Raw genomic sequence first — 24,120 nt, 5'->3', positions numbered from 1 at the left:
CTATAACTGGATGAAATGAATCTATTGCATAAAAATTGAATGTGGTTGACCCTTTCACAGGCAGAGGAAGAAATGTCCCATCAATTGATAATGACCATAAGTCGTCTTGTAGTAGCTTGTCGCTGTTATTTCTTTATGAAGTGTTTCATGCAGTCTAGATGGCTGCTAATTCCTTCAGAAAGATAATATCTTATAGGATGCATCCTCCTCAAATGCTGCCTCACTCCCCTTTCCTCCATTCTGTACTCTTGCTCCTCCTCCACCATTAAATTGGTCATTGAGAATCTGCTACCTGGTACAGAACATCTTACCATGGGTCGGGGCAAAGGTTATCACACTAATCTCATAAGAACAAAAGAATTAGGAGAAGGAGAAAGCTGTACAGTCCCTCGTTCCTGCTCTGCTCCGATCTCTTGAGCCCTCAATTTGTCAGAGGCAAGTCCAGCTCTATCTAGGTGCAATGAAAAAAGAAAGGCTTGAAAAGTTCTTCTGTAATTTCAGCAATCTCTCATGAAAGTTTTATTTTTTGACTGCAGGTCTCAAAGTAAAGCAATTCCACTAACCTCAGTTGATGCTTTCAATGAGTATACCCTATGTATATAATTCTAGCTTACTCCATCCATCATGTATGTTACTTTGGAAATTTAGGATACCTCATTTACATATTTTTAAAGTCATTGCCTACAGAATGTACAGATAAAATAAAGACTCTCATTTATATAGCATGTTTCATGACCTTCGGCTGAAAGCGTTTTACAGCAAATGGAGTGCTTTTGAAGTGTAGTCACTGTTGTAGTGCAGGAAGGATTGAGGCCCAATAGCAGTTGCTAAAAGAGTGCCCCAAAATATCAGTAAAATTAAGTAATATCAGGACAATTAAGATCACTTAAAAGGGAAATGGGCAGGTATTTGGAAGAGAAATTAAAGAAAAGAACATGCTGAAAGGGCACGAACATGAGATTAGTGTAGACAGATTCAGTTTGACCCTCTTCTGTACTGAATTTCTATGACGAATAATCCATGCACTTTTCTTTTTGAAAAAAAATACAATATAATGTTTTGCTTAAGAAATATTATTTGCCAACTAAATCACTTTAATTCATTCTATAATTCCAGCCTAGAATTTTATTGCATTTATAATGGGAAAATTGTACTTTTAGTTCAGTCCTGTCCTGTTTAAATCCAATCTCATGTTACATGACAGCAGAGGGCACTGTATACACAGCTAATCTAGAGCAGAATTACTCTCAAAGGCTGTCTTAAAAACCTTGACTGATTTCTGATTCCACAGTGCACGCACTGAAACACATATCTCTTTAAGATGCTCTATTATTCTAATTACCTCATCTAAGGATGTATTTAAAATTCTAATCATTTTCCAGGAAAGCACAGAGTCAATTAATAGGAAAGCATAATAAAAATGGCATAAAACAGCAGGGAATGATTCTGCTTTTCTGCTGATTATACTGATCAAGGTGACTTCAGTCCATGACGAGTTGTGTGCAGCCTCATTCTAACTATGATGAGCATCAGTATAGTTTAATCATGCATCCCCTTTTAAGTGATGGCTGGCACATTTGAATCAACTTCTTGCTCTTATGGATAGCATCAAAGTGGATATCTTGAGTCAGAGTTAAAGAAGTGGTATGCAGCAGTGGATCTAGGTAAAGGTAATAAACTGTTGGTGAATAAAATGGAAACCAGACAAGTGGTGCACTTTATTATTTCTATTTATTGCCTGAAAGTTGAAGGGAAAATATCAAGTTACAAAGTAGAAATTTCCTAACCAACTGCATGTTATTAGTTTTTCAATTGTGAGTTAAAATTCTGTAATAAACAGGCAGCGTATACAATAGATTCACTATTTATCCAGTGTTCTTCATTATTTGGTAATAATTGTGAATTAAATTATGGTTAAACTCTTTGAAATTAAAAGGTTTTCAAATGTTTACATGAAGAATAATGAGACTAAAAACAATCGTTGATGATATTGGTCAACAAAAATTTGACTCAGTAATATGACATTCCTCTGTCCCCTTAAAATAGGTGGGCTATTGCCTCTGTTGAGATGGCAGATGGAGGAATCTGGAACGTCCATAGAGAGCACCCATCTGTTAGTATTGCAAATAGTATTTACAGTCCTACTGGGAACTGCTGATTAACAACAGCACCTTACATTAAGACTGGTACATTTAACACATTTAAATCTCAGGTGAGCAAGGAAGATTGGGTTGTTAAATTTATGCAAAAGCCAATAGATAAAACAGAAAAGGAAAAACTGCAAAAGCAGCAAGTCTACAATAAAATGGAAAATGCTAGAAACATATACCAGATCAATCAAACCTTGAAGAGTAATTAAACTGAATTTCCTAAGGTAGATTCAGTATCAGAAGAAGGCTGGGTGTTCCAACCATCTGCCAGTTTGGCCCATTTTTCAAGATCAGGCCTAATTCCTTATGCAGGGCAGGCTCTTAGTTGGACCTCCACCATATAGAGGAGGTCACCATTGTGCATGGAGAAATTGGCAGGACTGCAAAAGCAAGAGGATGATGATTTGGAGGAGATATGAGTTCCCTGAAGTTTTTTTATTGCTAAAAGAGAGATGTGGTGCTGAAGCTTTTTGTCTTGCATCTGGACAAATGTAAGAATGCCAAGTTTCAAATGATCACAAGTTCAAAAGGATGTCCTGCCTACCACACAATTCAACAACATTGTGTATGAATTTCAGTGCTGATACAATGCCAAGTACGTAGGATATACATCCCAACAATTGGCTTATTGAATCTAACACCATATTGCTTCCGTTATTTGTAATAGGCAGAGTACAGACCATACTCAACTCATGCGCTTGCAAAACTCAAAACAACATTTATTCTGCGATTGGGCAGCACTTGCTGAACAATGCTGAGTGCACTCATAGCAACACAACCAACCAATTTAAGATAATCAGTCAAGCTCATAATGTGATTTATTTATGCTTACTCGAAGCAACATATATTCATACACAGGGACCTGTTCTCTGCAAGTAAAATAAATATGTTCAAGTCTTGCACCTTTATTGAATTACCCAGGAGATTAGGTAGCCTACAGTTTTTCCATGCCTTGGCCGATCAGAGTCAACTTGCCCACCAATCGGCACCCTTTTCTCCTGTAGTATAAGTTATTGTGATCATTTGAAATTTGGCATTCTTGCGTTTGTCCTGATAAGTGAAAACCCGCTGCAACATGTCTCTCCTTTCAGCAATTTTTTAAAAATAAATTAAATGAGAGGCTCTCCATGAGCCACAGACTCTCCAGGAAAAGAAGCCAGAAGAGAAGTAAAGATGCCCACTTCTGTTCCCTCTGTCTCCCAACGGTACTATTTGTGGACTTCCCATGGCGTCTTCCAGTTGTAACACCACCCCTCTCCTGACATTCCTAGGATTAGCTCTTCTCCTGGGCCCTGTCACCTGTTATCGGTTAGGTGCATTGGAAGTAGTCAAGTTTCAGACAACCAAGAACCCTGCTGCTGGAGGGTTAGGGAGGTCATGAAGGAATCTTACGGTGATGCTGGCTTGGGTGGGATCCAAGAGGTCGGCTTCCTTGCTCAATTTTGTTTTTCATTTCCTACTGTCATACTGCACTTCACCAGAACTGAAAGCTGAATGATAAAACATATTTTTTATATAGTTGGGAAAAAATGGGGAGGGATGGAAGAAGAGAGAATTGACCATCGCAGCAAGGGAGTTAAGTAAAATGAAAAAAACTGCAAATGCTGGAAAGACGTAGGTCAGTCAACATTTCTATGGTGGTGAGGATCAATAAAGAGGGAATGAATGGGCTGAATAGACTTCTAGCTGCTCAATAGAACATTATTAGATCATGTGAAAGATCAACAGTAGGATAATGGCAAAACATTAGAAGAACAAAAGGAGCATGCAAAGAAAACAATGAAAAGGCCAAAACAAATGGATCTGATATTACTTTAAAGCATGAATTTTTACAGTACATTCCAATGAAATTGCTGTTTCTTTTAATGTTCTCTTGCAGTGTGTACAGATTTTTGTGCTGGAGATGAATTCCATCTTTTAAAAACTGCAGGGGAATATTTCCTTTTGGTGCTTTGTGTAATGAAGTCACCAAGCCACTCAAAGGAATGGGTTTGTGATTTTATGACATGCAATTCACAGGAAGGGATACTTTTACAGATTTGTTCCTTGCACAGTGCTTCACCTACCCAGGAGTTGATATATATTGAGCATTCAAATGCAGAGGACAAAGGGTGCTACAGCTTTCATTTCAATGGGTGGACATTTCTGCGAAACTCTGTGCCTGGATTTCTAATATGCACTCCTAGTGGGCAAAGCGCTATAACTGGGCTCGGTTGAAGGTGGAGGAGACCAGCAGGTGATGGACATCTCAGTGTTGGCGGCTATTCATTAAAGCAGCAGCTCCTTCCCATTAAAATCACCAGCAACAATTGGAGGCGAAGCAGCCATCACCTGTAACCAGAGACCCCTCACAATGCTCAGCAGGCTGCCTATTTAATATTAAGATCTGTTTGTCCATGGACAAAGGTATGAAATTTGGGTTCCAGAATGCCTTTATTTAAATACACTGAATAATAGTATGCAATTGTAATTTTTTTTTAAAGTCGCGGTTTTAGAAAAATGCATTCATAAATGCACCATAATAATTTTCTATATACATTTTAGAGCTTCCAGTTATCTCCTATTAGTACCTCTTTAAATCACTGTTAAGTCAGAAAACAAAGGTGGAATTTTACAGCCCCATCATGGCGGGGCAGGGCCGTAAAATGTGACGAGCCGTTCAAAAGTCCATTGATTCAGCTGGACCAAAAAATCCCGCCAGCGGGAGGGGCTGTAAAATTCCGCTCAATAGTTTAACCTTGCTGGTGTTATAGGGAGGCCCCATTACCATGGCAACATGCTAGCTTGGCTAGTCATGTGTGACGGTGTCTCACCTGTCAAAAAAGTTACCAGCTTTCACTGATCCCATATATTAAGAAAAATAATTTGACTCATTCAATCAAGTAACTTAGTGCCCTGCTTATGATGAATTTAACCATGTTTACCTGTGACAAGCAATTTCAGTCCATCTCCTCCAGTTGTGCATTAAGTTCCTACCAACAAACATACGTTGGGAGTTATGGAATCTTATGTCTTTCAATTTCTACTGTAGGTTAAATCTGCTTTCAACGGATATTGAGCACAAACATAGCAACACAAAAACATGACTCAAAGCTTCTATGTAATTTTTCGAACTAAAACATTGTTCTAGAAACAGAGTGTTTATATAAAGATATCTCTTAAGGAACAGAAAAATAAACAAATTAATTAACCCCACTTGCCAATAAAGTGGACCACGGTAGGATATCTTTCTGTAATAATGACATGTTGGCATTCTGCGCTGAGTTTCTAAATGGCCTGGGTTTAGATCATGCAGTTTTTTGTCATTGCATAGGTAATTATCTAATTTCATTGTAAGCTTTTGCATTTATTGAGTGCAGCTGGGAATCATTACTTGAATCAGAGATTACATTTAAATTACACTGCCAGAAAGATACAATGACCCTGATTTAATTTTGCTATTTTCAGTAATAGTCATGTACTCCCAACAAGGATTTGCACTTGAAGGGGACACAGAATGGGGACTTCACACCATGGTGTTATCGTTCCATTTCTGATCCATGTTCTTTGAGTGCAGGTCCCTGCTGGGAGTGGACAAATTTATCCTACTGTTTGCGTTATTTTGCATCACCTTTTCTGTATATTGCAGCACTGTTAATTTCTACCACAGCATGAAGGGCGCTGGAGCACCAAACAATTGTGTTGTATTGCGAATATCCAGTTCATGGTTTATGTGTTTTAGAATACAACTTTTAGTTTTAGGAAATAAAGTTTTAAGTGGAAAATGAAGAAAACCTAAATTGAAACTGCCAATAACCCTGAAGTAAATGCAATTCAAACAAGCTTGGTGTTTATTACACTTACAAGATTGGGGCCACATTGACTTAAGAGGTTAACATCTAGAAAGGTAAGTTCACAAAAACAGCAGGTGGGGTTACTTAGCTGAAGGACTGAAGACATGATTTCTACGGTTATTCCAGTAAAAGGATAAGTTATTCATGTGGTTTCCCAAAATTAAGGAATGCTTTGGAATTAAAAGGCAGCTAATTTGTATTTCTACTGGGAACAGGCCATGTGTGTCACCTCATCATGGAGATGGGTGGAGCTTAAAGAGAGTCACTGGTTTCAATTTATCTGGGTGTTAGCTGAGAGTTTTAGTTGTAGCTTAAACCTGGTGTGTGCAATTTACTAATAGAAGATAGCCAATGTAAATGACAGTTAGTTAGACCTGCACTATAAGCAGAGAAACAGCTAACTTTATCATTCACTGCATTGAGTGTGGGTAGGGATTAATTTCAGTTTGAATTTCATAAGGGAGCAGAAATTGAAAGATTTGTTCTAGCTTGCAGCTAGTGGAAAAATGGTCCTCAGACTCTTGTATTAAAGAAAGCAACCAACAGATTAGCTTGGATGTGTTGAGAAAGCAGCCAGAACAAGGGACAGGCAAGAGGTGGAAAATGGAAATTTTACCTCCGCAAATAGCTGGAACTGAGGAGAATTAAAGTAGATTAATTGATAAATAATAAATTCCAGAGAACTGCGGCATACCTTGAGTAGTCCCTATAGAAGTAATAACCTTAAGATCTTGTAACATAAGAGAATTCTTGCAGAATTAAAATGTAAACTGAAGTGCATAGTATATGTGGGTATAAGCCAAAGTGTTAATTTAATCGTATTTGCTTTGCTTAATTTGTTCTATATACAATAAAGTTTGTGTTTTTGTTTAAAAATGTGAAATCTTGTGGCATAGTTCTATTGGTTAAATCACCGGGTGTTTGGAGTTCCCTCTAAATGTTAGTGATCTCTAACCAGTTCGTAACAGTTGCCAATTGAGTTAAATAGTCTCATAGAATCATAGAATTATTACAACACAGAAGGAGGCCATTTGGCCCATCGTGGCTCTTTGCAAAAGCAAGTTCACAGGCCCCATTTGCTTGCCTTATGCTCTGAGTCCTGCAATTGTTTTCTATTTAGATAATTGTTTAATTCACCCTTGAGAGTTATGAGTGAATCTGTCTCTATTACAGTCTCAGGAAGTGCATTCCAGATCCTAACCGCTCACTGTATTAAAAAATGTTTCCTTGTGTCACCTTTGGTCTTTTTGCCAATAACCTTAAATTGGTATAATCTGGTTCTCAACCCTTCTGCCAACTGAAACAGTTTCTCTCTGTATACCCTGTCCAGATCCCTCATGATTTTGAACACCTCGATCAAATCTCCTCTCAACCATCTCTGAGGAGAACAGCTGAATCTTCTCCAATCTTCCTACATTACTGAAGTTCCTCAACCATCAAACCATTCTCATCAATCTTTTCTGCACCCTTTAGAATGCCTTCACATCCTTCCTAAAGTGTGGTGTCCAGAATTGGACTCAATACTCCACTTGAGAGCTAACCAGCATTTTATAAAGGTTCATTATAACTTCCTTACTTTTGTAATTCTATGCCTGTTTATAAAGTCAAATATCCCAGAAGCCTTATTTCCACACTTCTACTGTGTCAGTGACAATAATGAGTTAAAGCACAGGATCATGCATTCAAACTTCCTCCTTTGATGACAAAGCATTGAATTACTGTTCCAGGGATTAGAGAAGAGAAGTGAGGTTCTGTTCTCTTCACCTGGGAAGAAGGTAAGCAAGATATGGCAGGTAAGCATAGCCAAGGTTATGATTGCAGCAAGCATGGCGCTAAGGACCTGATTACAAAGCAGCAAAGATTAATTAACTTAACCTGAAGGGGAAGGCAGGAGATTTCCTTTTATTGTCACAAAGAAAACATTGTCCAGCATTTGAACCAAAGGCACTGCATTGTCATTTTGGAAAGTCATCACAAATACCCACCACTGCACGTGACACTGAGTGACCTTTGCATCCCACATGGTATGCCCACCACGAAAAACTTGTAGCACTTTTACAAGAATTTATTTTTATTCATTCATGGGATGTGGGCATCACTAGCTAGACCAGCATTTATTACCCATCCCTCGTGCCCTATTTCAGAGGGCATTTCAGAGTCACCCATATTGCTGTGGGCCAGATCAGGATGGCAGATTTCCTTCTCTAAAGGGCATTGGTGAACCAGATTGGTTTTTACAACAATCAACAATGGTTTCATGGTCATCATTAGACTCCTAATTCCAGATTTTTATTGAATTCAAATTCTGACATCTACCATGGCAGGATTCGAACCCAGATCCTTAGAGCATTACCCTGGATACTAGTCTCTGGATACTGGTCCAGCAAAAATACCACTACACCATCACCTCCCCCATAGCATTCATTATCTTCTTCCTTCACCATCGTCCCTTAGCAATCTTATGTAGGGAAGGCAGTCTTTCCCCAAAGTATGTCAAAATTAATATATTTTTGCATTGTTAGCTTATAATAGGTGCCAAAGGTTCATGACTGAAGATGAAATCACTACAATTCATGAAATGACAGCTTTTGAAAAGAGGACTCTCTAAATATAGGGCACTATCTGGAGCTAGAGATGGAGCAACTAGGGAATGCTCCTCGTGAAAGGTTGATTCATTTTCATCTGATCTGCATTAATATTCCCAGTAACAACATTCCAAGAAAGAAACTCATAATATATATTCAATGCATAGCCTCAAATTTTCTGGAGCTGCCAGCAAAGATCCTTCTAATATCTTCTCCATTTTGTCTTTGCAAGTATGGAGGCCAATAAAGGCAGGCCCTTCTACAGCTAGAAATTCAATCAAAACACTCGTCACACCCTCCTGAACCTCCAAGCACCAGCGTAAGTCTGTCCACATAGTAGGATTTAGGTACCGTGAAACATAACTGCTGGTGCACAAAGTTTATGAGATGTTAAGCTGAAAGTCTTCACTGCAAATCTAGAAGACTCAGTGTACTATTTGAAGATAGAAATTTCTCCTGGTCAATGTTTATCCCTCAACATCACAAACAATTTACCTCATTGCTGTTTGTGGGACTTTGCTGTGTGCAAACCTGCTGCTGTATTTTCCTACATTTCAACAGTGTCTACACTTAAAAAGTATTTTGTTGTCTGTGAAACACTTTGGGATGTTTAAGAGACATGAAAAGTACTATATAACTACAAGTTCTTGATAGACAATTTAATTTATGGCATGTTCCAGGAACTTCTGTTCAGGCGAGAGATTAGTTTAGTTGAGCAGACAAAGGCAATCTAATAGAAATGTTCAAAATCATGATAAAATTTCTCGGAGTTAAATGTCAAAAGGTTATTTCCATTGTTGGTGAATCACTATCATTGTGGTATAAATTTAGATTTAGTAATAGAAACATAAAGTGGTAGGTTTGAAGATTATTTTTGTGCAACAGAGTTAGGATTTGGACTACATTATCACAAGCAGCTTCTGAAGCTACGTTAATCAGATAATCAATTCTGTTTGGAACACAGCCTTTTATGAAATGAGTTTCCTAGTGAAGGTAGCAACTGCTTGCAGATGTTGATGTTTACTTAAAGACCAACAGGGCTATTAGGGTTGAGAAGCCCTGGGTGAAAATTGTGCTTGTAATTATGCTTTTTTTTCTGATGAAGTTTCAATTCATATTTCTGCTCAGACTAATTTGCATAATCACAAAAGTAAAATCTCCCGTAAACCACTGCAACCATGCAGCATATTAGAATGTAATTGTTTATTCTTTCTTGGATTAAAAATTCCTTGGTGTATTTAAGAATGATAATAGTGCTGAAAAAAAGGTTTATCGCAAAAAACATAACACTTTTAATAACTGTACTTAGTTTAATAACTGTATATTTAGTTCACCACCCATGAGTAATCTCATTTTATATCACTGAAAGTGAATTTAAGAAATAATACAGAACCATTTACTAGTTTCATTGGTGTACGCGAGTCAGTTGCTTAGTAAATTATTTTTAAAAATCCTTTTCAGCTGCTTTTTTTATAACTAACACTTTTAAAACATGCCTTTGTGCCTAATAAAGAAACAATTTAATGTGAGGAGCCTTCTTGAACAACCCGTGTAAGCTCACCATGCTCATTATTTTGTCCTGGAGTGTGGCTAGTTTTGTGGACGGGGCCATCTTCCAGGGTGGTTTCTTTTCACCAGCACTAAAGATATGGAAAACTCAATTTACACAGGATAACTTGTGTTTAAAATTTCTTGATCTTTTATGCTGGTTTGGCTGATTTAAAAGGAATTGTACTAGTAAAACCAGCACAAAATATCAGGTACCTAGGTCTATAGCAAGCATCTAGGCTGCATGACATCCTTTGGCAGGGAGGGGGATCAGCCAGAAGTCGTGGTCCGCATTGGTACCAATGACATAAGTAGGAAGAGGGATGAGGTCCTGAAAGCAGATTTCAGGGAGTTAGGAAGGAAATTAAAAAGCAGGACCTCAAGAGCAGTAATCTCAGGATTACTCCCAGTGCCACGTGCTAGTGAGCATAGGAATAGGAAGATTGGTAGATTAAATACCTGGTTGGAGAACTGGTGTAGGAGGGAGGGCATCAGATTCCTAAGGCACTGGGACCGGTTCTGGGGCAGGTGGGACCTGTACAAGTTGAACGGGTTACATCTTAACAGGACTGGGACTGATATACTCGCAAGGCGATTTGCTAGTGCTGTTAGGGTGGGTTTAAACTAGCTTGTCGGGGAGGTGAGAACCCGAAGGGTAGCCCAAATTGGAAGGAAGTAAAGTTGGTAACAGGAAGTAGTAGTGAGACTAGAAGGCAGGAGAAACAAAGCAGAGCATTGAGTATGCTTCGAATGTGGGATGATGTCAATAAGACAAAGTTAAGGGCATCTACCTGAATGCACGCAGCTTTCACAATAAGGTAGATGATCTAAAGGCACAAATAGAGGTAAACGGATATGATATAATTGCCATTATGGAAACATGGCTGCATAGTGATCAAGACTGGGAACTGAATATTCAAGGATGTTCGATGTTTCGGAGAGACAGACAAGAAGGGAAAGGAGGTGGAGTTGCACTGATAATAAGGGATGGGATCAGTGCATTAGTAAGGGAGGATCTCAGATCGGAAGAACAATGTGTGGAATCTGGGTGGAGCTAAGAAACAGAAAAGGGCAGCAGACATTGGTTGGAGTTGTTTACAGGCCACCAAATAATAATGGTAATGTGGGGCATGGTATTAATCAGGTGATGAGAGAAGCATGTAGCATGAGCAATACAGTAATCGTGGGTGACTTCAATCTGCATATAGACTGGGTAAACCAATTGAACACTAATGCTGTGGAAGGTGAGTTTCTGAAGTGTGTTAGGGATGGTTTTCTAGAGCAGTATGTTGAGGAGCCAACTAGAGGACAGGCTATTTTAGATCTAGTATTTTGTAATGAAAAAGGGCTAATTAATAACCTTATAGTAAAAGAACCTTTAGGGATGAGTGACCATACTATGATCGAATTTTACATTATGTTTGAAGGTGAGGTAGTTCACTCTGAGGCAAGAGTGTTAAAGTTGAATAAAGGAAATTATGAAGGCATGAGGGACAAATTGGCTGAGGTGGATTGGGAAAATACTTTAAAAGGTATGACTATACAAAGGCAATGGATAGTCTTCAAAGAACTATTACATAGCTTACAGCACCTATACATTCCTTCAAGTGCAAAAACCCAAAAAAAGTCAGTCAACCATGGATGACAAAGGAGGTTAAGGATTGTATAAGGTTAAAAGAGAAGGCTCATAAAGTTACCGGAAGTAGTAGCAAACATGAGGATTGGGAGGTTTTTAGAATATAGCAAAAGAATGCCAAGAAACTGGTAAAGAAAGGGAGAATAGAATATGAATGCAATCTAGCAAAAAAACATAACGTACTGTAAAAGCTTCTATAGGTATGTAAAAAGGAAGCATTTGGCAAAGACAAATTGCAGGCAGAGTCAGGAGAATTCATAATGTGGAACAGAGAAATGGCAGGGAAGCTAAATGATTACTTTGTGTCCATTTTCGCTGAGGAAGATACACGAAATCTCCCAAATTTAGAGATCCAAGGGACTAGGGAGAATGAGGAGCTGAAGGAAGTTAGTATTAGTAAGAAGGTTGTATTGGAGAAATTAATGGGACTGAAAGTTGATAACTCCCCGGGATCTGATATTCTGCATCCCAGAGTATTGAAAGAGGTTGCAATAGAGATAGTGGATGCATTGGTGATCATTTTCCAAAATTCTATAGATTCTGAAATGACTCCTGAAGATTGAAGATAGAAAATGTCATCCCACTGTTTAAGAAGGGAGGGAGAGAAAATAAAGAGAACTACTGACCTGTTAGCCTGACATCAGTAGTAGGGAAAATGCTAGAATCTATTATAAAAGATGTGACAAATGGATATTTGGATAATAATGATCTGATTGAGCATAGTCAGCATGGATTTGCAATTGGGAAATCATGTTTGACAAACTTGTTGAAGTTTTTTGAGGATGTTACTAACAAAATTGATAAAGGAGAGTCCATGGCCCTAGTATACTTGGGCTTTTCAGAAGGCTTTTGATAAAGGCCCCCACAGGAGGTTGATTAGCAAATTAAAAGCACATGGGATAGGAGGAAATATACTGGCATGGATCAAGGATTGGTTAACAGGTAGAAAACAGAGAGTAGGAATAAATGGGTCATTCTCACGTTGGCAGGCTGTGACTAGTAGGGTTCGGAAGGATCAGTACTTGGGCCCCAGCTGTTCACAATATACATCAATGATTTGGATGTAGGGACCAAATGTAATAATTCCAAGTTTGCAGATGATACAAAGCTAGGTGGGAATGTGTGTTATGAGGAAGATGTAAAGTGGCTACAGGAGGATTTGGACAGACTTAGTGAGTGGGCAAGAACATGGCAGGTGGAATATAATGTGGAAAAATGTGAGGTTATCCACTTTGGTAGAAGGAACAGATGTGCAGAGTATTTCCTAAATGATAAAAGATTGGAAAGTGTAAATATACAAAGGGACCTGGGTGTCCTTGTCCATAAGTCACTGAAGGCTATTATGCAGGTGCAGCAGGCTATTAGGAAGGCTAATGGAATGTTAGCCTTTATCACAAAAGGATTTGAGGAGAGGAGTAGTGAAGTCTTGCTTCAATTGTATAGAAGCTTGGTTAGACCCCACCTGGAGTGGTCTGTGCAGTTTTGGTCCCCTAACCTCAGAATGGATATTACTACCATAGAGGGAGTGCAACGAAGGTTCACCAGACTTGTTCCAGGGACTGAAGAGAGATTGGGCAAACTAGGCCTGTATTCTCTAGAATTTTGAAGAATGAGAGGTGATCTCATTGAAACCTACCAAATACTTAAAGGAATAAACAGAGTAGATGCAGGTAAGATGTTTCCCCCGATTGGGGAGTCTAGAACCCGGTGACACCATTTCAAAATAAGGGAGAGGCCACTTAGGACCGAGATGAGGAGAAATTTCTTTACTCAGAGGGTTGTGAATTTTTGGAATTCTGTACCCCAGAGGGCTGTGGAAGCTCAGTTGTTGAGTATGTCTAAGGTAGAGATTGATAGATTTCTGATTAACAAAAACGTAAAGGGTTATGGGGATAGTGTGGGTAAAAAGCATTGAAGTATTTGATCAGCCATAATCGTATTGAATGGCGGAGCAGGCTCAACAGGCTGAATGGTCTTCTCTTGTTCCTTGTATACCTATATTCCTATATGTTAGCTACTAATTGTGAAGGAACAAAATTATTTGGTAAAGTTAAATTACCCCTTCATTTCATTTCAAACACTACTGAAATCCGCTCTGTCTGGAAATGTTTCTAATTGCCTCTTTAATCCATTTGTACTGCCTGCTTCAATTTACCTTGCTTGGTACCTTATAATCACAACTGAATGGCTGTACATTAGTAATAGTTTGTACTTCATGAGACTTAGCTCCCTCCCCTGATTTACCGAACTAAATGTCTCCTTCAGTCCAGTGGCAGATTTGTAGACATACAAATAACTCAAAGGAACCAGTACACCTATGCCATATGTTCTCCATCTATTATTATTCTTCTGTGACAGATGGGCACCACATGTGCTGGTGATGTAAACTAAAACCTTAAATTATAAGATTCCTTTGAATATATAAACATAAGAAATGGGAGGAGGAGTAGACCATGCAGCTGCTGAACCTGCTCCACCTTCAATACAACCGTGGCTGATCTTCAGCTTCAACTCCATTTTCCCACCTACTCCCCATATCACTTGATTCCTTGACAGACTAAAAATCTCTCGATTTCAGCCTTAAATATATTCAAGGACGGCGCATCCACAACCCCTTTGGGTGGAAAATTCCAGAGATTCACACCCTTCAAAGAAATTGAGCTGTGCTGCTCTAAAAAGGGGACACTTTTATTAGATATAAAAACAGCAAGTGCTGGAAAAACTCAGGAGGCCTGGCAGCCTCTGTGGACAGAGAAACAGAGTTGATGTTTCAAGCCCACTGAGTCTTTGGAACTGAAGAGAGGTGGAAATGTGATGGGTTTATGCTGGTTGAAGGGAGTGGAGCAAATGGCAAGATCGAGGGATTGTTTCGAGAAACATTAAATGACAAAGATGTCATGGAGACTTTTGTTAGGTTTTTATGACACTGGGATAACCCAGTTAATATTTTTAAATGTTGGAAAAAGGGCAAGTGTCGGCCTTTGCCAGAGAGGGGGTAACGTGACAGGGTAATATTGTGTTGAGGGCAGCCTGAGGCGTTCCGGCTCGAATTGGAATTCCAATTCCGGGTTTTGGCTCCGACTCCGAGTCCAGTTCCTGGTTTTCCTTCTCATCCGGGGCAGCGTCGCCAGCGCCGACTCTCCTGCGCTCATGGCTGACCGCTGCTGAGGGAACAGGTAGAGCCGCGGAAACGCTTCCAACCGCCTTTCCCCCCCACCCCATGCCCCGCCCGCCCGCCCCGGGGGCCGCTCGCCCTTTCGGTTCCCCGGGGCTCCACCAGTGCGATGGGGGAGGTTATTCCGGCTGCCGAGTGGGCGGTCACCCGTTTTATTTTGTCGGGCGGTCGAACGCCTTGTTTTGCCGTTGCTAGGCCGCTGGCGATGGAGAGGCAGCAGCCGGGGGTGGGGGGCTCAGGTGAATGCGGGCAGCAGCTGGAGCTCGCAGCACAGCCCAAGGGGAAGGTGCGACCCGGGCCGGAGTTTACACCCGAGTGTCTGGTCTGGGAGGTTGTGGTGAGGGTGGAGTGGAGTGGAGGGAGGGTGTCCAGTCCAGGAGTGATGGGGAGGGTGTCCGGCCCACCAGGCGTAGGAGCAGAAGTAGACCATTCGGCCCCTTGAGTCTGCTTCACCATTTAATGAGATCATGGCTGATCTAATAATCCTCAACTCCACTTTCGTGCCTTTTCCCATAACTACTGATTATACTTTGAATATACTTAACGACCCAGACTCTACAACCTTCTGTTAAAGAGTTCCACAGATTGACTACCCTCAGAAGAAATTCCTCCTCATCTCTGTTTTAAATGGGCATCCTCTTACTCTGAGATTATGCCCTCTGGTCCTAGACTCTCCCGCAAGGGGAAGCAACCTCTCAGCATCTACCTTGTCAAGCCCCCTAAGAATCTTATTTCAATAAGGTCACCTCTCCTAAATTCCAATGAGCACAGACCCAACCTACTCAACCTCTCCTCATAAGAAAATCCCTCCATCAATCAAGTGAACCTTCTCTGGACTGCCTCCAATGCCAGTATACCTTTCCTTAGATAAGGGGACCAAAATTGTTCAGTATTCTAGGTGTGGTCTAACTAGTGCCTTGTATAGTTTTAGCAAGACTTCCCTGTTTTTATACTCCATTCCCTTTGAAATAAAGGCCAACATTCCATTTGCTTTCCCTGTTACTTGTTGAACTTGTATGTTAGGTTTTTGGGATTCATGCACAAAGACTCCCAAACCCCTCTGTGCTGCAGCCTTCTGCAGTCTTTTTCCATTTAAATAATATTCAGCTCCTCTATTCTTCCTGCCAAAGTGCATAACCTCACATTTTCCCACATCATTTTCCATCTGCTAAGTTTTTGCCCACTCATCCCTCTGTAGACTCCTTGTGTCATCCTCACCACTTGCCTTCCCACCTATTCTTGTGTCACCCGCAAACTTGGCAATAGTACATTCACTTCCCTCATCTAAGACAATATATATTGTAAATAATTGAGGCTCCAGCACTGATCCCTGTGGCACTCCACTAGTTACAAGTTGCCATCCTGAAAATGCCCCCCCAGCCTTAACCCAACTCTCTGTATTCTATTAGTTAGCCAATCCTCTATCCATGCTAATACATTACCCCCAACACCATGGGCTCTTATCTTACTAAGTAGCCTTATGTGCGGTCCCTCATCGAACACCTTTTGGAAATCCAAATATATTACGTCTACTGGTTGCCCTTTATCCCGCTTGTTACTTCAAAAAATTCTAATAAATTTGTTAGGCATTATTTCCCCTCCATGAAACCATGCTGACTCTGCTTGATTAGGTATTTCTAAATGCTCTGCTATTACGTCCTTTATAATAGACTCAAAAGTGATGGAGTAGGTGTTGGGGAGAGTGCCCAGTCCAGGAGTGATGTGTTGGGGAGAGTTCCCAGTCCAGGAGTGATGTGGTTGGTGTTAGGTAGAGTGCCCAGTCCAGGAGTGATGGGCCAGGTGTTGGGGAAAGTGTGCAGCCCAGGAGTGATGGGGCAGGTGTTGGGGAAAGTGTCCAGCCCAGGAGTGATGGGGCAGGTGTTGGGGAGAGTGTCCAGTCCAGGAGTAATGGGGTTGGATCAGGGTAGAATGCCTGGCCCAGGACTGATGGGGTGGGTGTTGGGGAGAGCGTCCTGCCCAGGAGTGATAGGAGGGGAGGATGATTGTGCAACAATTCTAGCCTGGCTCTGTGGGTGGAGGGAGGAAAGAGCAAAGACTGATTGAGCCTGGCATGTTGGCAGAGGAGTTGGAGGGAGTAAGGCTCAGTGAGTGCCTGGCTTTTGTTGCTTCCCCTGGTTGTTACTCTCTGTTACTCCTGTACTCTCAACTTCTCTTGGGCATGTTTTAAATACCTGACCTTGAATCATTACTCAGCTGCTTTGTACTTCATTTTTGTAGTATATTTGATGATGTAGGAATTTTATGTACTGTGTGACTTCATCTAAATCCACCATGCTGACATTTAATTTACTTTAAAGGATCTCCCATGGTTTACTGGGTGATTCTACTATATGGCTGCCTAACACTAATTGGAAAAACAGTTGCATTGTGGTGAGTATAACTCTACCACATAGCTGGTTATCATAGTAAAATGAATTTTAACACTTTACTGAAAACAAGCTTGTCTCAGGAGCGCAGCTGCAAGTGACTAAGATCTTCAGCTGTAAATCTGTATTCTGCTGCAGTGCATGCTGTTTATTCCTATTCACAATGTGGTTATCTCAGTGATTTGGGAAGTAATATCAGCTAGAGGACTGAGAATATATGCAGTGATTCTTCTGCACTAAAGAAATACACCCTGTGAACTCTGGCATAGCTTACCTGAATCCTTGTAGCTGTTTCCATAGCAGCGAGAGGCTGGATTTATACCTCTCTCTTTGAGACATTCTCCTGCACAATTTTTAACACTATGCAAGACTGTTAAGTGCACGACCATTAAAGTTGAAACACAACTGGAATTTCGAGACTGGGGTCAACCTAATACTGGAGCAAGTGGATTTTGTTTTGCTGCATAGTCAGTTTTTAGTCGTAACATCTACAGAAGTTTACTGTTGGTGCAAAGCCCACATCATGCTGGTGCTAAAGTTGCAGTGCACTGAGCTATGTTGCCACCTTTGTGTTGAAGTATATTTAAATCACTACATTGATCCAAAAGGATATTGGTTAGGGTCTCTACATTGCAATGTTTAAAGCTAAGGAGAACAAAAACAAGACGTAGAGCCAGTGGAAACTTTGCATTGGCATTGAATATAGTATGTTGTTACTTCACAAACAGACTCACTAATGGTATAGACAATCTGCTGTGCCCTGCAGGATAAATTGTCAAAATCACAAGTGGGTTTTGATTTTTTTTATTCATTCATGGGATGTGGGCTTCGTTGGGTAGGCCAGCATTTATTACCCGTCCTGAATTGCCCTATGGTGAGCTGCCTTCTTAAACAGCTGCAGTCCGTGTGGCGTAGGTACCCACAGTGCTGTTTGGGAGGGAGTTCCAGGATTTGACCCAGTGACAGTGAAGGAACGGCGATATATTTCCAAGTCAGGATCGTGAGTGGCTTGGAGGGGAACTCCCAGGTGGTGGTGTTTCCATGTGTCTGCTGGTAGCAGTCGTGGGTTTGGAAGGTGTTGTCTAAGGAGCTTTGGTGAGTTCCTGCAGTGCACCTTGTAGATGGTACACACTGCTGCCACTGTGTGTCAGTGGTGGAGGGAGTGAATGGTCTCCCATCCACAATCAAGCGGGCTGCTTTGTCCTGGATGGTGTCAAGCTTCCTGAGTGTTATTGGAGCTGCACTTAACCAAGCAAGGAGAGTATTCCATCACACTTCTGACTTATGCCTTGTCAATAGTGGACAGGCTTTGGGGAGTCAGGAAATGAGTTACTTATCGCAGGATTCCTAGCCTCTGACCTGCTCTTGTAGCCAAAGTATTTATATGGTTCGTACAGTTCAGTTTCTGGTCAATAATAACCCCCAGGATGTTGATAGTGGGGGATTCAGCGATGGTAATGCTATTGAATGTCAAGGGGCGATGGTTAGCATGTCCCTTGTTGGAAATGGTCATTGCCTGGCACTTGTGTGGCACAAATGTTACTTGCATTAGTCTCATGAGTGAAGGTATTGACCTTGGCCTGTTCAATTTATTTAACACTTGTATGTTTTCAAGTAGTTCTATAATTTAAAAGCCTTTGAAAGTTCTCTGCAATATGACTTTGTCATTGTAATTTCATAACATTGGACTTTTATTTTCACTCATGTACGGTACAGTTTGTAGTCACTCATTCACTAAGGCAAATGAATACACAATGGTGCAAGGAATTTCCTCATTGCTTACAACTGTTTCCATAGTAATCAGCAGTGAGAGGGCACAGAATCCATAAAGCTTCCTTTTACTGAAATCAGTAGTTATTTCTCATTTCTTTTGGAGTGACTGATGCCTCCTTATGAATTGACTTTGTTTGAAGTATTGATATTTTTGTATTCTAATTCACTTGGTCTATTGGCTCCAGTTGCTTTGCATCATAACTGTACGATGCAGTGTGATAATTTAGTTTGTTTCCTCATTCCTATTCCTCTCTCAGGGGCATTTCTTGTTCCTGAGAGTGTAATTTGGATGAAATCAAGACTCTCAGATGTTTTGTACATTGTAATTTGTTCAGCTTCCCCTTTCATCTACTTTGAAATGACTTTTCTCTCCCCCAAAATTGGTAGAGTACACTTGGTACGTGATCAGAAATAGTTTTCTATGATTTAATGTAATATTTATTATGGTGGCTGTAGGTTTTAATTTCTTCACCTTCCTCCTATGTAATAAAAAAATGTTTTATTCCCACAAAGATAGAAACTTTGAGGTGAAATTTAATTTGTATTGGAATAGCTCTGGGGTATTTGGCGCCTGACAAGAAGATTTAAGTTTGAATTTAGATTTTTATGGATAGATCCAGTAGGTGCAACTGTGAGTTAAGAAGAGAATGGGTCCCCTTCTTCACTTTTCTATTTGCCTTACTAACTTGATGAATATTGACCCTCTTGAAAATCAGTTATTGTAAATACAAGCAAGGACAGCAATAAAATAATGGAAGACACTTTTTGAATCAAAATTAAGGTTAGAATACCTTGCCAGCTCAATCTATAAATACACCACCCAAAATAGAACTGAACTTTACAGACTGGGAAAGTACTGTACTAGGTTCAGATCCCAGCCGCTTTTGAGTTAGTTATCCCACTGTTGTGGGAATCCAGCTGTTGGTCTCGGCAAAAAAGAGAGTTCCACCTCTTGATTTTCAGTGACTTCTGCAAGAGGGTGTAATATGGTTGAAGACTGGCCTCATCGTTGCTGCATTTCCTAACTCGTTCACTAAACTGCCAAAACTCTGGGCTCACTTATTAAGGGATACAGGAAGGCAGCAGGATTCATAGAATGGTTACTGTACAAAAGGATGTCATTCGGCCTGTCAAGTCCGTGCCAGCGCTCTGAGCAACTTAAATAGTTCCACTTGCCCACTCTTATCCCATACCAATATTTTTTTCTGTTCCGCTGCTTATGAAAGCCGCAATTGAATGTGCCTCCACCGCTCTCTCAGGCAGTGCATTCCAGATTCTAACTACTTGCAGCAAAATTTTAAAAAATTGCTCATGATGCTTTTGGTTCTTCTCAAATCTTTTCTGCATCTTTTGTAAAACCCTCACATCTTTCCTGAAATGAGATGCGCAGAACTAGATACAATCCCCCAGTTGAGGTCAAACCAGTGTTTATAAAGGCTCATCATAACTTCCTTATTTTTGTAATTTATGCCTCTGTTTATAAAGCCCAGGATTCCATCTGTCATTTTGTCCACTCTCTCAACTTGCCATGCTACTTTCAACTATTTATGTGCATATACGCCCAGGTCCCTCTGTGCCTAGTTGTCCATTAGAATTGTACCCTTTATATTGTCCCTCTGAGCTTTTCCTTCCAAAATGTGCCACTTCACACTTCTCTCCATTAACTTTCATTTGCCATTTGTCCTCCCATTCCATCAACCTGCCTGTATATCAAGAAAAGCAGTGGTCCCAGTACCGATCCCCTGGGGAATCCCACTGCATGCCTCCCTGCAATCCAAAAAACAAGTGCAAATGCCTTTTGGAAATCATATGCATTACCCTCATCAAAAAACTCTAAATCAAGATGATTAAACACAATTTGCCCGTAATAAACCCATGCTGGCTTTCCTTAATTAATCCATTGTTCTTCAAATGACTTCCTTTTGGAACTGGGTCCTGGGTTATCCTTTCTAAGAGCTTTCCCACACTGAAGTTAAATTGACTGGCCTATAGTTGTGAGGTTTATCCTTACACCATTTTTTGAACAAGGGTATAACATTTGCTATTCTCCAGTCCTCCCTAATAGCACTAGGAAACTGCCCCACAAGGACATTGGTCCCAAGTCTGTTGAAGTGCAACCCTTCCAGCCTATACAAGCCACACGCCCCCCAGAACCAATCTCAATGTCCCAGGAATCTAAAGCCCACCATCTCACCAGCCACACATTCAGCTGCTCAATCCTAAATCCTCACTAGCACATGGCAGTGAGAGCAATCTGAAGATGGCTACCCTTGAGGTGCTGCTTATTAGTTTCCTCCCTAAAATGTGCCTGCAAGGTCTCATCCCTCAGTTGTTGATACCAGTCTAGCTGTTCACCCTCTCCACTCAGCGCTGTGCAGTGACTCAGTGACATGCTTGACCCTGGCATCAGGGAGGCACCATACTATCCTGAAATCCTATCTCCAGTTGCAGAAACAATTGTCTCTTCCCCTTAACTATTGAATCCCCTATACAGTTCCCAATATTCCTCCTGAACCCCTGGACAGGTGAATCACTCATGGTGCTGTGGACTTGGCTTAAGCTACACACCCCAGAGGAACGATTCCTCTCACCAGTATTCAGAGCTGAATACTGGTTAGAGAGTGCAGATAATTAGTGGACTGCTGTGATACCTGCCTGGTCTTCCTGAATGGCCTGACAGTCACCTGTTTCCTCCATTCTTGCATTCTCTTAAGCTGCAGGTGGTCACCACCTGAAACGTGCTATCCACAAAACTTTCAGTCTTGCAGGTGCACTGCAGTGACGCCAGCTGCTGCTCAAGCTCTGAAACAGGGAGCTCAAGCACCTCCAGCTGATGATACATCCTGTACCTGTAATTGTCCAAGACACTGGAAAAGTCCTGGAGTTCCCACATAGAGCAGGGTGTGCATTCCATGGGACTGAAGTGCCCTTCCATGCCTCAACTTAAAATTACTAACTAACTTAACAGGAATAACAAGACTAAAAACATGTTCCGGCTACTCACCCAACAGCTTCTTCTTTTGTGCTGATGACACTTCAGATGTTTTTATCTCCCTCCTTGATGCTTACATGCCTTTGTATCTGGGCTCCCTGATTCTTGATTGATCTAATTGATCAGATGTTAAAAATACTAAAGGTAAAAGATATTTGACCTATGTAATTACCTTAAAAGCCTCAGGTTCTGCTGCACACCCCTCTATGTTGGTCGTGATGTCACTTTTTGATTTCTCTTGTATTTGATTTTGACTCCTACATCCTATATCCGGCCTCCAATCACCTGGTGCGTTTTTTTTGAACCTCTGCTCTGCTCCTGTGACTTTCTACCTGGTCTTCACTCTCCTGGTGCACTTTCTGAATCTCTGCTGTGTTCCGCCTCCTTTATATCCAGCCTCGAATCTCCTGGCATGCTTTTTAGTGCCATACTTCAATATGGTTCTTCGCCTTCAGGACATGAAGGAAGAAATTTGGGTTGGGAAAGGAAAAAAGGATTTTTGCATGCATCTGCCTAATTCTATTTAAAGCTATAAATGTCTTTAGTGAATAAGTATGTAAAAACTATTTTGTTCTCTGTTAATGAAGTAAATCTTGATATCACTGTTCATCAAAACGCAAAATATTGCTGGACTATCATGTGATTTGTTTGCAAGAGCTGGGCTTTAATTTCATTTAGTTAAATTCTTTTAACTATTTGCTATAATTGACTGCTAATCAAATATTAAGAAAACAAACAAATTTATGTTATATAGATTAATACACCTTGTAAGGTAATAAGATATTTCAGAATTCAAATATGATTCATAAATCATGACATATTCTCAAATCTTTGTTACTGCAGTGTGGACTTTATTTTAAATAAAAGTTCCTTTCAGTCTTTATTATCCCTCCCATGAGAGAGTGAGGCTGTAGTAAACTTATTAAAAAAATTTAGATGCAAGTAGAGGTTTTTGACTTGTGTGGATTTAATGATCCCTAGAGTAAATTATATAAAGAATTGTGGATGATAGGGAGTGACTAATATGGTTTAAAATTGTTCCAGGGTGCAGATAACCTTGCAAGCCATGGAAGGAAAGTGCAACTTTGAGTTATTAGCTTATTCAAGATTTACTTCAGCTACAATGTAATACTGCAGTGAAATTACAACTCTTTTACTGAAAAGCGGCAAAAACACCATAGTTTCTACTGCTTGAATTGAATTGTGGACACCAAAGAAAACTACATTGTATCTAGAATGAAAGTAAATATAAAGTCTTTTATGATGTAATTTCATTGGCTGGAACTCATTATCAAGGTTGTGAAATGATTCAGTCCTGAACAAATACAGTCCTTGTGGAAACAATGCTCTTTCTTCACACTGAGGACACCTTCCATTGTGTTGTGTGGCACTACCATTGTGCTTACATGAGATAGATTAAGAACATACCCCGTAACTCTAAAATGGGTATCAGTTAGGTGTTGCGGGCCATCAGCAACAGCAGAATTGGAAAGCACCACAATCTATAACCTCATAGCATGCATGTAGGCATGTCATGCTAAACAACTTGCTATTCATGGGTTTAAGCAACTCGACAACCAACAGATCAGCGCAAACTTGGCCACATCCAGTCACGAAAGGCTTAAGCACAAGGTTCCCTCTAATTTTTGTTTGGAGTGCATGAACGATTTGTGTAAGTGGGCAACTAGCCACACCCAGTCTGCATGGGGACTTTTGGGCAGCTCCGCAGCCACACAGCTCAAATGGAATATTGCTTAATCAGTTAACAGAAAGAGGAGGTTTCATGAACATCCCCATCCTCCATGATGGCAGAATCCAGCATGAGTGCAAAAGACAAGTCAAAGCATCTATGCACCCAACTTCAGCCATAAGTGCTGAGTGAATGATTCTTGGCATTATCCTGATGTCCCCACCATCACAGACGCCAGTCTAAAGCCAAGATGATTCACTTAGGCGACAGCTGAATGTACTGGATACAGCAAAGGGCCTGGACGGCATCCTGGCTGTGCTGTAAATCACTGTGCCCCGAGTCAAAATCTTC

At 40.6% G+C, this 24,120-nt stretch overlaps 1 protein-coding gene across 5 annotated transcripts in view; it reads left to right on the top strand.

Moving 5' to 3' along the window:
- kif3b (kinesin family member 3B) overlaps nt 1–24,120 on the top strand; it is a 132,248-nt gene that overhangs the window by 79,379 nt on the left and 28,749 nt on the right. For 2 of the 5 annotated variants that reach the window (XM_078555149.1, XM_078555144.1), the window contains exon 1: nt 14,874–14,928. The exons of 1 other annotated variant lie outside the window; for it this stretch is intronic. The gene's annotated coding sequence lies outside the window, so the exon portion shown is untranslated. Of the gene's footprint in view, nt 1–14,873; nt 14,929–15,062; nt 15,214–17,245; nt 17,319–23,123; nt 23,322–24,120 lie in introns of those variants that run through there. 2 more of the 5 variants (XM_078555147.1, XM_078555146.1) reach the window with 2 other exon arrangements.

This window comes from Cetorhinus maximus, chromosome 13 (assembly GCF_964194155.1).
Source record: "Cetorhinus maximus chromosome 13, sCetMax3.hap1.1, whole genome shotgun sequence".
Taxonomy (NCBI): Eukaryota; Metazoa; Chordata; class Chondrichthyes; order Lamniformes; family Cetorhinidae; genus Cetorhinus; species Cetorhinus maximus.
This window is presented reverse-complemented; position numbering and strand designations above follow the sequence as displayed.